This window comes from Hemiscyllium ocellatum, unplaced genomic scaffold, assembly GCF_020745735.1.
Source record: "Hemiscyllium ocellatum isolate sHemOce1 unplaced genomic scaffold, sHemOce1.pat.X.cur. scaffold_694_pat_ctg1, whole genome shotgun sequence".
In the NCBI taxonomy this organism is placed as follows: Eukaryota; Metazoa; Chordata; class Chondrichthyes; order Orectolobiformes; family Hemiscylliidae; genus Hemiscyllium; species Hemiscyllium ocellatum.
In genome coordinates this window covers 96,962-113,882 of record NW_026869176.1, presented here as the reverse complement: position 1 = coordinate 113,882, position 16,921 = coordinate 96,962, and the positions used below count along the sequence as shown (strand labels likewise).

General features: G+C 48.8%; 1 long non-coding RNA gene across 3 annotated transcripts in view; it reads right to left on the bottom strand.

The window, feature by feature from the left end:
• The window catches only part of LOC132814146 (uncharacterized), a 75,647-nt gene extending 59,008 nt beyond the window's left edge, over window positions 1-16,639 (bottom strand). For 2 of the 3 annotated variants that reach the window (XR_009644325.1, XR_009644324.1), the window contains exons 1-2: window positions 16,429-16,639; window positions 16,227-16,337 (exon numbers count right to left, since the gene is read on the bottom strand). This is a non-coding gene — a long non-coding RNA (uncharacterized LOC132814146). The remainder of the gene's footprint in view (window positions 1-16,226; window positions 16,338-16,428) is intronic. The other variant, XR_009644323.1, reaches the window with a different exon arrangement.
• Between the last annotated feature and the right edge of the window lie 282 nt (window positions 16,640-16,921).

The following is a 16,921-nucleotide window of genomic DNA, read 5'->3' as shown; positions in this document are numbered from 1 at the left end:
CCCTCAATTCCTCAGAATGTGCTCCCTCAATACCTCAGAAAGTGCTCCCTCAATACCTCAGATAGTACTCCCTCAATAACTCGCATAGTACTCCCTTAATACCTCAGAATGTGCTCCCTCAATATCTCAGAAAGTTCTCCCTCAATACCTCAGATAGTGCTCCCTCAATTCCTCAGAAAGTGCTCCCTCAATTCCTCAGAAAGTGCTCCCTCAATTCCTCAGATAGTGCTCCCTCAATTCCTCAGATAGTGCTCCCTCAATATCTCAGAAAGTTCTCCCTCAATACCTCAGATAGTGCTCCCTCAATTCCTCAGAAAGTGCTCCCTCAATTCCTCAGATAGTGCTCCCTCAATTCCTCAGATAGTGCTCCCTCAATACCTCAGAAAGTGCTCCCTCAATACCTCAGAAAGTGCTCCCTCAATACCTCAGAAAGTGCTCCCTCAATATCTCAGAAAGTTCTCCCTCAATACCTCAGATAGTGCTCCCTCAATTCCTCAGAAAGTGCTCCCTCAATTCCTCAGATAGTGCTCCCTCAATTCCTCAGATAGTGCTCCCTCAATTCCTCAGATAGTGCTACCTCAATATCTCAGAAAGTTCTCCCTCAATACCTCAGATAGTGCTCCCTCAATTCCTCAGAAAGTGCTCCCTCAATACCTCAGAAAGTGCTCCCTCAATACCTCAGAAAGTGCTCCCTCAGTCCCTCAGACAGTGCTCCCTCAATACTTCTGAAATTACTCCCTCAGTACCTCAGAACGTGCTCCCTCAATACCTCAGATAATGCTCCCTCAATACTTCAAAGTGATTCCTGAATAGCTCAGATAATGCTCCCTCAATACCACAAAAAGTGCTGCCTCGATATCTCAGATAATTCTCCCTCAATACCTCTGATAGTGCTCCCTCAGTACCTCAGACTTTGCTCCCTCAATACCTCAGATAGCTCTCCCTCAATAACTCGCATAGTACTCCCTTAATACCTCAGAATGTGCTCCCTCAATATCTCAGAAAGTTCTCCCTCAATACCTCAGATAGTGCTCCCTCAATTCCTCAGAAAGTGCTCCCTCAATACCTCAGAATGTGCTCCCTCAATATCTCAGAAAGTTCTCCCTCAATACCTCAGATAGTGCTCCCTCAATTCCTCAGAAAGTGCTCCCTCAATACCTCAGAAAGTGCTCCCTCAATACCTCAGATAGTTCTCCCTCAATAACTCGCATAGTACTCCCTTAATACCTCAGAATGTGCTCCCTCAATATCTCAGAAAGTTCTCCCTCAATACCTCAGATAGTGCTCCCTCAACACCTCAGAAAGTGCTCCCTCAATACCTCAGAAAGTGCTCCCTCAATACCTCAGATAGTTCTCCCTCAATAACTCGCATAGTACTCCCTTAATACCTCAGAATGTGCTCCCTCAATTTCTCAGAAAGTTCTCCCTCAATACCTCAGATAGTGCTCCCTCAATACCTCAGAAAGTTCTCCCTCAATACCTCAGATAGTGCTCCCTCAATTCCTCAGAAAGTGCTCCCTCAATACCTCAGAAAGTGCTCCCTCAATACCTCAGATAGTTCTCCCTCAATAACTCGCATAGTACTCCCTTAATACCTCAGAATGTGCTCCCTCAATATCTCAGAAAGTTCTCCCTCAATACCTCAGATAGTGCTCCCTCAATTCCTCAGAAAGTGCTCCCTCAATACCTCAGAAAGTGCTCCCTCAATACCTCAGATAGTTCTCCCTCAATAACTCGCATAGTACTCCCTTAATACCTCAGAATGTGCTCCCTCAATATCTCAGAAAGTTCTCCCTCAATACCTCAGATAGTGCTCCCTCAATTCCTCAGAAAGTGCTCCCTCAATTCCTCAGAAAGTGCTCCCTCAATTCCTCAGATAGTGCTCCCTCAATTCCTCAGAAAGTGCTCCCTCAATACCTCAGATAGTTCTCCCTCAATAACTCGCATAGTACTCCCTTAATACCTCAGAATGTGCTCCCTCAATATCTCAGAAAGTTCTCCCTCAATTCCTCAGAAAGTGCTCCCTCAATTCCTCAGAAAGTGCTCCCTCAATTCCTCAGATAGTGCTCCCTCAATATCACAGAAAGTGCTCCTTCAGTACCTCAGAAAGTCCTCCCTCAGTACCTCAGAAATTACTCCCTGAATATCTAAGAAAGTGCTTCATCAATATCTAAGTAAGTGCTCCCTCAACACCTAAGAAAGTGCTCCCTCGGTACCTCGGAAAGTGCTCCCTCGGTACCTCAGACTTTGCTCCCTCAATACCTCAGATAGTTCTCCCTCAATAACTCGCATAGTACTCCCTTAATACCTCAGAATGTGCTCCCTCAATATCTCAGAAAGTTCTCCCTCAATACCTCAGATAGTGCTCCCTCAATTCCTCAGAAAGTGCTCCCTCAATACCTCAGAATGTGCTCCCTCAATATCTCAGAAAGTTCTCCCTCAATACCTCAGATAGTGCTCCCTCAATTCCTCAGAAAGTGCTCCCTCAATACCTCAGAATGTGCTCCCTCAATATCTCAGAAAGTTCTCCCTCAATACCTCAGATAGTGCTCCCTCAATACCTCAGAAAGTTCTCCCTCAATACCTCAGATAGTGCTCCCTCAATTCCTCAGAAAGTGCTCCCTCAATACCTCAGAAAGTGCTCCCTCAATACCTCAGATAGTTCTCCCTCAATAACTCGCATAGTACTCCCTTAATACCTCAGAATGTGCTCCCTCAATATCTCAGAAAGTTCTCCCTCAATACCTCAGATAGTGCTCCCTCAATTCCTCAGAAAGTGCTCCCTCAATACCTCAGAAAGTGCTCCCTCAATACCTCAGATAGTTCTCCCTCAATAACCCGCATAGTACTCCCTTAATACCTCAGAATGTGCTTCCTCAATATCTCAGAAAGTTCTCCCTCAATACCTCAGATAGTGCTCCCTCAATTCCTCAGAAAGTGCTCCCTCAATTCCTCAGAAAGTGCTCCCTCAATTCCTCAGATAGTGCTCCCTCAATTCCTCAGAAAGTGCTCCCTCAATACCTCAGATAGTTCTCCCTCAATAACTCGCATAGTACTCCCTTAATACCTCAGAATGTGCTCCCTCAATATCTCAGAAAGTTCTCCCTCAATACCTCAGATAGTGCTCCCTCAATTCCTCAGAAAGTGCTCCCTCAATTCCTCAGAAAGTGCTCCCTCAATTCCTCAGATAGTGCTCCCTCAATTCCTCAGATAGTGCTCCCTCAATATCTCAGAAAGTGCTCCCTCAATACCTCAGATAGTGCTCCCTCAATTCCTCAGAAAGTGCTCCCTCAATTCCTCAGATAGTGCTCCCTCAATTCCTCAGATAGTGCTCCCTCAATACCTCAGAAAGTGCTCCCTCAATACCTCAGAAAGTGCTCCCTCAATATCTCAGAAAGTTCTCCCTCAATACCTCAGATAGTGCTCCCTCAATTCCTCAGAAAGTGCTCCCTCAATTCCTCAGATAGTGCTCCCTCAATTCCTCAGATAGTTCACCCTCAATACCTCAGAAAGTGGTCCCTCAATACCTCAGAAAGTGCTCCCTCAATTCCTCAGAAAGTGCTCCCTCAATTCCTCAGATAGTGCTCCCTCAATACCTCAGAAAGTGCTCCCTCAATTCTTCAGAAAGTGCTCCCTCAATACCTCAGAAAGTGCTCCCTCAATACCTCAGATAGTTCTCCCTCAATAACTCGCATAGTACTCCCTTAATACCTCAGAATGTGCTCCCTCAATATCTCAGAAAGTTCTCCCTCAATACCTCAGATAGTGCTCCCTCAATTCCTCAGAAAGTGCTCCCTCAATTCCTCAGAAAGTGCTCCCTAAATTCCTCAGATAGTGCTCCCTCAATTCCTCAGATATTGCTACCTCAATATCTCAGAAAGTTCTCCCTCAATACCTCAGATAGTGCTCCCTCAATTCCTTAGAAAGTGCTCCCTCAATTACTCATATAGTGCTCCCTCAATTCCTCAGATAGTGCTCCCTCAATACCTCAGAAAGTGCTCCCTCAATACCTCAGATAGTGCTCCCTCAATACCTCAGAAAGTGCTCCCTCAATATCTCAGAAAGTTCTCCCTCAATACCTCAGATAGTGCTCCCTCAATTCCTCAGAGAGTGCTCCCTCAATTCCTCAGAAAGTGCTCCCTCAATTCCTCAGATAGTGCTCCCTCAATACCTCAGAAAGTGCTCCCTCAATTCCTCAGAAAGTGCTCCCTCAATTCCTCAGATAGTGCTCCCTCAATACCTCAGATAGTGCTCCCTCAATACCTCAGAAAGTGCTCCCTCAATATCTCAGAAAGTTCTCCCTCAATACCTCAGATAGTGCTCCCTCAATTCCTCAGAGAGTGCTCCCTCAATTCCTCAGAAAGTGCTCCCTCAATTCCTCAGATAGTGCTCCCTCAATACCTCAGAAAGTGCTCCCTCAATTCCTCAGAAAGTGCTCCCTCAATTCCTCAGATAGTGCTCCCTCAATTCCTCAGATAGTGCTCCCTCAATACCTCAGAAAGTGCTCCCTCAATTCCTCAGAAAGTGCTCCCTCAATACCTCAGATAGTTCTCCCTCAATAACTCGCATAGTACTCCCTTAATACCTCAGATAGTGCTCCCTCAATTCCTCAGATAGTGCTCCCTCAATACCTCAGAAAGTGCTCCCTCAATACCTCAGAAAGTGCTCCCTCAATATCTCAGAAAGTTCACCCTCAATACCTCAGATAGTGCTCCCTCAATTCCTCAGAAAGTGCTCCCTCAATTCCTCAGATAGTGCTCCCTCAATTCCTCAGATAGTGCTCCCTCAATACCTCAGAAAGTGCTCCCTCAATACCTCAGAAAGTGCTCCCTCAATACCTCAGAAAGTGCTCCCTCAATTCCTCAGATAGTGCTCCCTCAATTCCTCAGATAGTGCTCCCTCAATACCTCAGAAAGTGCTCCCTCAATTCCTCAGAATGTGCTCCCTCAATACCTCAGAAAGTGCTCCCTCAATACCTCAGATAGTTCTCCCTCAATAACTCGCATAGTACTCCCTTAATACCTCAGAATGGGCTCCCTCAATATCTCAGAAAGTTCTCCCTCAATACCTCAGATAGTGCTCCCTCAATTCCTCAGAAAGTGCTCCCTCAATTCCTCAGAAAGTGCTCCCTCAATTCCTCAGAAAGTGCTCCCTCAATATCTCAGAAAGTTCTCCCTTAATACCTCAGATAGTGCTCCCTCAATTCCTCAGAAAGTGCTCCCTCAATTCCTCAGATAGTGCTCCCTCAATACCTCAGAAAGTGCTCCCTCAATACCTCAGAAAGTGCTCCCTCAATATCTCAGAAAGTTCTCCCTCAATACCTCAGATAGTGCTCCCTCAATTCCTCCGAAAGTGCTCCCTCAATTCCTCAGATAGTGCTCCCTCAATATCTCAGAAAGTTCTCCCTCAATACCTCAGAAAGTGCTCCCTCAATTCCTCAGAAAGTGCTCCCTCAATTCCTCAGATAGTGCTCCCTCAATACCTCAGAAAGTGCTCCCTCAATACCTCAGAAAGTTCTCCCTCAATACCTCAGATAGTGCTCCCTCAATTCCTCAGAAAGTGCTCCCTCAATTCCTCAGAAAGTGCTCCCTCAATTCCTCAGATAGTGCTCCCTCAATTCCTCAGATAGTGCTCCCTCAATACCTCAGAAAGTGCTCCCTCAATACCTCAGAAAGTGCTCCCTCAATTCCTCAGAAAGTGCTCCCTCAATTCCTCAGATAGTGCTCCCTCAATACCTCAGAAAGTGCTCCCTCAATACCTCAGAAAGTGCTCCCTCAATATCTCAGAAAGTTCTCCCTCAATTCCTCAGAAAGTGCTCCCTCAATTCCTCAGAAAGTGCTCCCTCAATTCCTCAGATAGTGCTCCCTCAATTCCTCAGATAGTGCTCCCTCAATATCTCAGAAAGTTCTCCCTCAATACCTCAGATAGTGCTCCCTCAATTCCTCAGAAAGTGCTCCCTCAATTCCTCAGAAAGTGCTCCCTCAATTCCTCAGATAGTGCTCCCTCAATACCTCAGAAAGTGCTCCCTCAATACCTCAGAAAGTGCTCCCTCAATATCTCAGAAAGTTCTCCCTCAATTCCTCAGAAAGTGCTCCCTCAATTCCTCAGAAAGTGCTCCCTCAATTCCTCAGATAGTGCTCCCTCAATTCCTCAGATAGTGCTCCCTCAATACCTCAGAAAGTGCTCCCTCAATACCTCAGAAAGTGCTCCCTCAATATCTCAGAAAGTTCTCCCTCAATTCCTCAGAAAGTGCTCCCTCAATTCCTCAGATAGTGCTCCCTCAATTCCTCAGATAGTGCTCCCTCAATTCCTCAGATAGTGCTCCCTCAATACCTCAGAAAGTGCTCCCTCAATTCCTCAGAAAGTGCTCCCTCAATACCTCAGAAAGTGCTCCCTCAATACCTCAGAACGTTCTCCCTCAATAACTCGCATAGTACTCCCTTAATACCTCAGAATGTGCTCCCTCAATATCTCAGAAAGTTCTCCCTCAGTACCTTGCTTAGTTCTCCCTCAGTACCTCAGACAGTGCTCCCTCAATACCTAAGAAAGTGCTCCCTCGGTACCTCAGACTTTGCTCCCTCAATACCTCAGATATTTCTCCCTCAATACCTCAGATAGTGCTCCCTCAATTCCTCAGAAAGTGCTCCCTCAATTCCTCAGATAGTGCTCCCTCAATACCTCAGATAGTGCTCCCTCAATACCTCAGATAGTGCTCCCTCAATACCTCAGAAAGTGCTCCCTCGGTACCTCGGAAAGTGCTCCCTCGGTACCTCGGAAAGTGCTCCCTCGGTACCTCAGACTTTGCTCCCTCAATACCTCAGATAGTTCTCCCTCAATACCTCAGATAGTGCTCCCTCAATTCCTCAGAAAGTGCTCCCTCAATTCCTCAGAAAGTGCTCCCTCAATATCTAAGTGCTCCCTCAATACCTCAGATAGTTCTCCCTCAATACCTTGCTTAGTTCTCCCTCAATACCTCAGATAGTGCTCCCTCAATTCCTCAGAAAGTGCTCCCTCAATTCCTCAGATAGTGCTCCCTCAATTCCTCAGATAGTGCTCCCTCAATACCTCAGAAAGTGCTCCCTCAATTCCTCAGAAAGTGCTCCCTCAATTCCTCAGAAAGTGCTCCCTCAATATCTAAGTGCTCCCTCAATACCTCAGATAGTTCTCCCTCAATACCTCAGATAGTGCTCCCTCAATTCCTCAGAAAGTGCTCCCTCAATTCCTCAGAAAGTGCTCCCTCAATATCTAAGTGCTCCCTCAATACCTCAGATAGTTCTCCCTCAATACCTTGCTTAGTTCTCCCTCAATACCTCAGATAGTGCTCCCTCAATTCCTCAGAAAGTGCTCCCTCAATTCCTCAGATAGTGCTCCCTCAATTCCTCAGATAGTGCTCCCTCAATACCTCAGATAGTGCTCCCTCAATTCCTCAGAAAGTGCTCCCTCAATTCCTCAGAAAGTGCTCCCTCAATATCTAAGTGCTCCCTCAATACCTCAGATAGTTCTCCCTCAATACCTCAGATAGTGCTCCCTCAATTCCTCAGAAAGTGCTCCCTCAATTCCTCAGAAAGTGCTCCCTCAATATCTAAGTGCTCCCTCAATACCTCAGATAGTTCTCCCTCAATACCTTGCTTAGTTCTCCCTCAATACCTCAGATAGTGCTCCCTCAATTCCTCAGATAGTGCTCCCTCAATTCCTCAGATAGTGCTCCCTCAATACCTCAGAAAGTGCTCCCTCAATTCCTCAGAAAGTGCTCCCTCAATTCCTCAGAAAGTGCTCCCTCAATATCTAAGTGCTCCCTCAATACCTCAGATAGTTCTCCCTCAATACCTCAGATAGTGCTCCCTCAATTCCTCAGAAAGTGCTCCCTCAATTCCTCAGAAAGTACTCCCTCAATATCTAAGTGCTCCCTCAATACCTCAGATAGTTCTCCCTCAATACCTTGCTTAGTTCTCCCTCAATACCTCAGATAGTGCTCCCTCAATTCCTCAGAAAGTGCTCCCTCAATTCCTCAGATAGTGCTCCCTCAATTTCTCAGATAGTGCTCCCTCAATTCCTCAGATAGTGCTCCCTCAATACCTCAGATAGTGCTCCCTCAATACCTCAGAAAGTGCTCCCTCAATACCTCAGATAGTTCTCCCTCAATACCTTGCTTAGTTCTCCCTCAATACCTTGCTTAGTTCTCCCTCAATACCTTGCTTAGTTCTCCCTCAATACCTCAGACAGTGCTCCCTCAATACCTGAGATATTGCTCCCTCAATACCTGAGATATTGCTCCCTCAGTACCTCAGAGAGTGCTCCCTCAGTACCTCAGAGAGTGCTCCCTCTGTACCTCAGAGAGTGCTCCCTCAATTCCTCAGAAAGTGCTCCCTCAATTCCTCAGATTGTGCTCCCTCAATTCCTCAGATAGTGCTCCCTCAATACCTCAGATAGTGCTCCCTCAATACCTAATAAAGTGCTCCCTCGGTACCTCGGAAAGTGCTCCCTCGGTACCTCAGACTTTGCTCCCTCAATACCTCAGATAGTTCTCCCTCAATACCTCAGAAAGTGCTCCCTCAATTCCTCAGAAAGTGCTCCCTCAATTCCTCAGAAAGTGCTCCCTCAATATCTAAGTGCTCCCTCAGTACCTCAGACAGTGCTCCCTCAGTACCTCAGAGAGTGCTCCCTCAGTACCTCAGAGAGTGCTCCCTCAGTACCTCAGAGAGTGCCCCCTCAGTACCTCTGAAAGCACCACTTTGTTGTGTTAACCCCCAAAGCCCCTCAGACAGTAGCTCCACAAAACATTCACACCCTCAACACTTCAGGGCTCAGCCCAGCTCCCCCCTCAGACTGTGTTCAAACCCCTTCAGACGGTAAGGACCCACATCCACCCCTGTTCAAGATTGGAGCCCATGTTCCCAGAACATGACTTGTCTCTCTGGATTAATTTTAGAATTCCTACAGTGTAGAAGCAAGCCATTCCGTCCATTGGCCCCACTCTGACTGTCTGAACATCATCCCACCCAGACTCACATCCTCTACTCGATCCCGGGAATGCTACATTTCCCATGGCATCTTTAGGCTTTGGGAGGAAACTGGATCACCCGGAGGAAACGCACACAGATACAGAGAGAATGTGTAAACTCCATACAGACAGTCACCGGGAGTTAGAATCAAACCACTGAGGGACCGTGCTGTCCTCTCTCCCTGGATGTCATCTCATCTAACCTTTTACTAAGCAGTCTCCCATGTGAAAACATCTCATCTGTCTCCTTGGTCATCCCTTCAAAAGCTCCATCAATTTGGACACACCATTTCCACAAACAAAGCCAAGCTGACCATCCCTAATCAATTCTTGCTTTTCCAAATGTATGTAAGTTGTCTCTCAGAATGCCCTCCAACAGCTGACCCACCACTGCCATCAGGCTCACAGCTCCATAGTACAATGGCTGTTCCTTGCAGCCTTACTTCAATAATGGCCCATCATTAACCACCCTCCAGTCTTCAGGCACCTCACCCGTTGTCACTGATCGGTCCATCTGACAAGGCCATCTCTATCCTTCTGTAACCTAAGGCTATCCTCCTCAGTATTTATCACCCAACCAATCTTCATATCATTCATGAACCCAATGATTAACCATCCACCATTCAAACCTAAATCTTTTCTATCAGCCACATCAGCAAGACCCCAACAGTGAGACATGAACGGACAGAGATTTCTCATTGGGCCGTCACTGTCTCCTTCCTGCCACTCAGCATTCTGCGCCAAATTCCTTGGATCTTGAGTTTTTATGTTCACTATCGGTTTCCGGTATGGGTCCTGATAAAAGCCTCACTGACCTCCAAGCAGGCGACAGGAAAGTATTGCCCTTATTTACACACCTGGTCACCTCCTTAAACAGTGCAATCCCATTGGTCAGACCCGACCTCCCCTTAACAGAACCATTCTGACTGTTCTTCCTGAACTCCAGTCTCTTTAAATGCTGATTAATTCTATCTCCCAAAATTGCTTCCAACAGACGTCCCACCCACGATATTAGCCTGACTGGCCTGGAGCTGCCTGGTATATCCCATGCTCCTTCTTGAATAACAGTACCACATGGTCAGTCTGCCGTCACCCCTCCTGTGGCCAGAGAGGATTTGGAAATGTTTGCTCGTGTACCTGCTACTTCCTCCATCACCTCATTCGGTAAACTGAGATACATTTCCACCGTCTTTGGAGATTTATTGGGTTGTAAGAAGGCCAGACCACTCAGAACCATCTCTCTCTCTATATATATGTTTACTCATTTAATTATATCACAGAGCATCTCCACGATTTATTATCAACCCTGTCCCAGTGAGCACTGACAAAATGCATCCATTCACTACACCCTCTGGGTCCATGCACAAACTCTCACTGTCTTCCACAGCCTACTCTTTCTCTCATTATCAATTCACCCTTAATGTCACTGTAAGGTCCTTTCAGATTTTTATTTCCCCTCTTAGCCCTCCTCTCTCCCAGGCAATTACCCTGCAATACGGTTTGGAGGAGTGTGGATGTCATTCTGGAAGTGGATGAGCATTGGGAAGCTCAGAAATAAGGAACACACGACTGTGCTGAGTGTGGGGCAGTGGGATCCATTTGGGATGAGCAGACGGAAGCTGAGGAATAAACCTCAGCCCTGCAGCATGAAAATATCCCTTTGAGCTGGCAGGTCAGTCACGTGAACCGAACCCTCCAACCCTGGGAAAAGAGGATGGAACCTCTTCAAGTTCAAAAACCAAATGAAGGCGGTCTGTTTGAACCCAGTCTCTGGAATCTGGACACGGGAATCATTGCTGAGCAGGGTCTGTAGGACGCAGAAGCAGCAATGTACTGAACAATTCCAGATATTCCTCGTAGACCACAAGACATGAGAGCAGAAATTAGGCCATTCAGGGCATCTGACAGTGTGGCACTCACTCAGTACTGACTCCCTTACAATGCAGGAATCCCTCAGACTGATGCGCTGACAGTGCACCACTCCCTTAGTAATGACCCTCTGACAGTGCAGCACTCCCTTAGTAATGACCCTCTGACAGTGCAGCACTCTCTCAGTACTGACCCTCTGACAGTGCTGCACTCCCTTATTAATGACCCTCTGACAGTGCAGCACTCCCTCAGTACTGACCCTCTGACAGTGCAGCACTCCCTCTGGACTGACACTCTGACAGTGCTGCACTCCCTCAGAAGTGACACTCTGACAATGCAGCACTCCCTCAGTACTGACCCTCTGACAGTGCAGCACTCCCTCAGAAGTAACACTCTGACAATGCAGCACTCCCTCAGTACTGACCCTCTGACAGTGCAGTACTCCCTCAGTACTGACCGTCTGACAGTGCATCATTCCCTCAGTACTGACCCTCTGACAGTGCTGCACTCCCTCCACACTGATCCTCTGACAGTGCTGCACTCCCACAGTACTGACCCTCTGACAGTGCAGCACTCTCTCAGTACTGACCCTCTAACAGTGCAGCACTCCCTCAGAACTGACCGTCTGACAGTGCAGCATTCCCTCAGTACTGACCCTCTTACAGTGCAGCATTCCCTCAATACAGACCCTCTGACAGTGCTGCACTCACTCAGCAGTCTCTCTCTGACAGTGCAGAACTCCCTCAGCACTCTCCCTCTGACAGTGCAGCACTCCCTCAGCACTAACTCTCTGACAGTGCAGCACTCCCTCACTACTGACCCTCTGACAATGCTGCACTCCATCCACACTGACCCTCTGACAGTGCAGCACTCACTCTGTACTGACCGTCTGACAGTGCAACGCTCCCTCCGTACTGACCCTCTGATAGTGTAGCACTCTCTCTGAAATGACCCTCTGACAGTGCAGCACGACCTCCACACTGATTCTCTGACAGTGCAGCTCTCCCTCAGTACTGACCCTCTGACTGTGCAGCACTCCCTCAGTAATGACCCTCTGAAACAACACCCTCAGAACTGACACACTGACCAAGTAGCGCTCCCTAAGTAATGACCCTTTGACAGTCCATCACTCTCTCAGTACTGACCCTCTGGCAATGCAGCAATCACTCAGTACTGACTATCGGACACATAGTGTGGCGCTCCCTCAGTACTGACCCTCTCACAGCGCGGTGATCCCTCAGTACTAAACCCCTCAGTGTGCGGTGCTCCCTCAGTTCTAACCCTTTCACAGTGCAGCGCTCCCTCAGTAGTAACCCTCTCACAGTGCAACACTCTGACAGCATGGCCATCCATCAGCACTGACCAGCAGAGAGTATGCACTTCATCATTGCTGACTCTCTCCCTGCATAGCAATCCCCCCGTCCTGACTCTCTGACAATGCTGCACTCCCTCCACACAGACCCTCTGACAAAGCTGCACTCCCTCCACACTGACCCTCTGACAATGCTGCACTCCCTCCACACTGACCCTCTGACAATGCTGCACTCCCCCATACTGAACCCCTGATAATGCTGCACTCCCACACACTGACCCTCTGACAATGCTGCATTCCCTCCACACTGACCCTCTGACAATGCTGCACTCCCCCCACACTGACCCTCTGACAATGCTGCACTCCCTCCACACTGACCCTCTGACAATGCTGCACTCCCTCCACACTGATCCTCTGATAGTGATGCACTCCCTCTGTACTGACTCTCTGACAGTGTGGAAGTGACCCTGTACTGACCCTCCGACAGTGTGGCCCAATCTCAGGACAAAACCTCTGACAGTGCAGCTCTCCATCAGAACTGACCCACTGACAGTGTAGCACTCCATCAGAGGTGACACTCTGACAGAACAGCACTCCCTCAGTACTGACCCTCTGACAGTGCAGCACTCCCTCAGTACTGACCCTCTGACAGTGCAGCACTCCCTCAGTACTGACTTATTGACAGTGCAGCACTCCCTCGGTACTGAACCTCTAACAGTGCAGCACTCCCTCAGTACTGACCCTCGGACAGTGCGGCTCTCCCTCAGAACTGATCCTCTGACAGTGCAGCACGCCCTCAGTACTGACCCTCTGACAGTGCTGCACTCCCTTAGTACTGACTTATTGACAGTGCAGCACGCCCTCAGTACTGACCCTCTGACAGTGCTGCACTCCCTCAGTACTGACCCTCGGACAGTGCAGCTCTCCCTCAGTACTGACCCTCAGACAGTGCAGCACTCCCTCAGTACTGATCCTCTGACAGTGTAGCACTCTCTTTGTACTGACCCACTGACAGTGCAACGCTCCCTCAGTACTAACCCTCTGATAATGTAGCACTCTCTCTGTAATGAACCTCTGACACTGCGGCACTCCCTCCACACTTATCCTCTGACAGTGCAGCTCTCCCTCAGTACTGACCCTCTGACAGTGCAGCATTCCCTCAATACTGACCCTCTGACATTGCTGCACTCCCTCAGTACTGACCCTCTGACAGTGCAGCTCTCCCTCAGTACTGACCCTCAGACTGTGCGGCACTCCCTCAGTACTGTCCCTCTGGCAGCGCAGCACTCCCTCAGGACTGACCGTCTGACAGTGCAGCATTCCCTCAGTACTGACCCTCTGACCGTGCTGCACTACCTCAGCAGTGACCCTCTGACAGTGCAGCATTCCCTCAGTGCTGACCCTCTGACAAAGCTGCACTCCCTCCACGCTATTCCTCTGACAGTGCAGCTCTCCCTCAGTACTGACCCTCATACAGTGCATCACTCCCTCAGTACTGATCCCCTGACAGTGTAGCACTCTCTTTGTACTGACCCACTGACAGTGCAACGCTCCCTCAGTACTGACCCTCTGATAATGTAGCACTCTCTCGGTAATGAACCTCTGAACAATGCTGCACTCCCTCCACACTGACACTCTGACAATGCGGCACTCCCTCCACACTGATCCTCTGACAGTGCAGCTCTCCCTCAGTACTGACCCTCATACAGTGCAGCACTCCCTCAGTACTGATCCCCTGACAGTGTAGCACTCTCTTTGTACTGACCCACTGACAGTGCAACGCTCCCTCAGTACTGACCCTCTGATAATGTAGCACTCTCTCTGTAATGAACCTCTGACAGTGCTGCACTCCCTCCACACTGACACTCTGACAATGCTGCACTCCCTCCACACTTATCCTCTGACAGTGCAGCTCTCCCTCAGTACTAACCCTCTGACAGTGCTGCACTCCCTCAGTACTGACCCACTGACAGTGCAGCTCTGCCTCAGTACTGACCCTCAGACTGCGCGGCACTCCTTCAGTCCTGACCCTCTGACAGCGCAGCACTCCCTCAGTACTGACCCTCTGACAGTGCTGCACTCCCTCAGTACTGATCCTCTGATAGTGCAGCTCTCCCTCAGTACTGACCCTCTGACAGTGCAGCATTCCCTCAGTACTGACTCACTGACAGTGCAGCATTCCCTCAGTACTGACCCTCTGACAGCGCAGCTCTCCCTCAGTACTGACTCACTGACAGTGAAACACTCCATTCTGTACTGACCCTCTGACAGTGCGGCCCTCCCTCAGAACTGATCCTCTGACTGTGCTGCACTCCCTCAGTACTGACCCTCTGACAGTGCAGCACTCCCTCAGGACTGACCGTCTGACAGTGCAGCATTCCCTCAGTACTGACCCTCTGACCGTGCTGCACTACCTCAGCAGTGACCCTCTGACAGTGCAGCACTCCCTCAGTACTGACCATCTGACTGTGCTGCACTCCCTCAGTACTGACCCTCTGACAGTGCAGCACTCCCTCAGTACTGACCCTCTGACAGTGCTGCACTCCCTCAGTACTGATCCTCTGATAGTGCAGCTCTCCCTCAGTACTGACCCTCTGACAGTGCAGCATTCCCTCAGTACTGACCCTCTGACAGTGCAGCACTCCCTCAGTACTGACTCACTGACAGTGCAGCATTCCCTCAGTACTGACCCTCTGACAGCGCAGCACTCCCTCAGTACTGATCCTCTGATAGTGGAGCTCTCCCTCAGTACTGACCCTCTGACAGTGCAGCATTCCCTCAGTACTGACCCTCTGACAGTGCAGCACTCCCTCAGTACTGACCCTCTGACAGTGCGGCCCTCCCTCAGAACTGATCCTCTGACTGTGCTGCACTCCCTCAGTACTGACCCTCTGACAGTGCAGCACTCCCTCAGGACTGACCGTCTGACAGTGCAGCATTCCCTCAGTACTGACCCTCTGACCGTGCTGCACTACCTCAGCAGTGACCCTCTGACAGTGCAGCACTCCCTCAGTACTGACCATCTGACAGTGCAGCACTCCCTCAGTACTGACCCTCTGACAGTGCAGCTCTCCCTCAGTACTGACCCTCAGACAGTGCAGCACTCCCTCAGTACTGAAACTCTGACAGTGTAGCACTCTCTCTGTACTGACCCTCAGACTGCGCGGCACTCCCTCAGCACTGACCGTCTTTTTTCTATTTCATGGAGTCTTGTGGAAATGTGGAGACATAGGGTTTGCAGATTCTGAGGAAGTATGAGCGAGACACAGAAACCAGGCCCTGTCTGAAACTCTCTGTAATAGACTATTCAGAGGCACAGAGTCACAGAGATGCACAGCTTGGAAACAGACCCTCCTATACAACGCGACCATACCAACCAGATATTCTCATCTCATTTCGTTCCATTTGCTAGCACTTGGCTGATATCCCTCTAAACCCTTCCTATTCACATACTCGTCGTGATGGCTTTCAAATGTCACAATTGTACCAGCCCCCATCACTTCCTCTGGCAGCTACCTGCATGCCCTTGAATAAGTGCTCAAACATTCATACTGTCGATACAAACTCCAATAAACACCAACCTACGAAAGGCTATCATTGTCATCTTCAACCCACCCTTTGCTTCATCGTTATGCTGATTGCAGCACAGGTACAGAAACAGTCTTAGTGACCATCCACCGTCACCCTGTAATAAACTTATTTTCAAATGGGGCTTGCATGTGATTCCCACCCCCTCTAATAGTTACCTGGAAGGTGGGGGTGAGCTGTACTCTCCTGCTGCAGTCCTTGGGTGTCCCACAGTGATGTCAGGGAGGGAGCTCCAGGATTTTGACCTGAACCATGTAAAGAGCTCTCTTCCTGGAGTGTCCTTTTTAAAGTTGGGAAGTTAGTATAGACCAGGAGGACCCGAGAGCTGCTGTCCTGTCAGAGAGAGAGGCCTGGTGGGTCACACACCTCAGGGGAGGGGCGAGGTTGAGAATCAGGGGCCTTCATGGTAATTTCAGACATGATAGAGTTTGAACCAACAATGTTGACATCACAAACCTGTTAGCTGAGGTAACTGACCCCCCTTTGTAGCCGAGGGGTTCAATCCCTTGAACAGAGCAAGCTTGAGAATTCAACACTAAAACCAATCTGTACGGACCCGCTGGAGACCTGAAACATCAATACAGAGATTGCTGAAGAAGCTAAGCATGTCCGGCAGCATCTCTGATGGGAGAGGGAGAAAGAGACAGACAGAGTTTACCTTTCAATCCAGTGATTTCTGCGGGAAAGCTCCTTCAGAACAGACCGTTTTGAGTAAGGGTCCCTTGAAATGTGAATTGTTCCTCTCTCTCCTCACCGTTGTTACTGAATATCCCCAGCCATCTGTTTGCTTGAGAATTTGATCTGACCTGATCCAAGCGTCACTGAGTCATTCAGTCTGTGTTCAATGCCCTGAGGCTGCTTCTGCTGAAAGTTGACAAACAGGTTTACGAGGTGTTTTGGGGATAAACATACTGGGGGATGGTTTCTAAGGTATTGAGGGAGCACTATCTGTCAGTACAGGGTGCAGATGGTCGAAAGGTACAGATACACTTCATAGAACACAGAACAGTACAGCACAGAACAGGCCCTTCAGCCCACGATGTTGTGCCGACCATTGATCCTTATGGAACGTAAACTTAATGTACAAACCCTCAAATTCTGTGACCATATGCATGTCCTGCAGTCTCTTAAATATCCCCAATGGCCTCGCT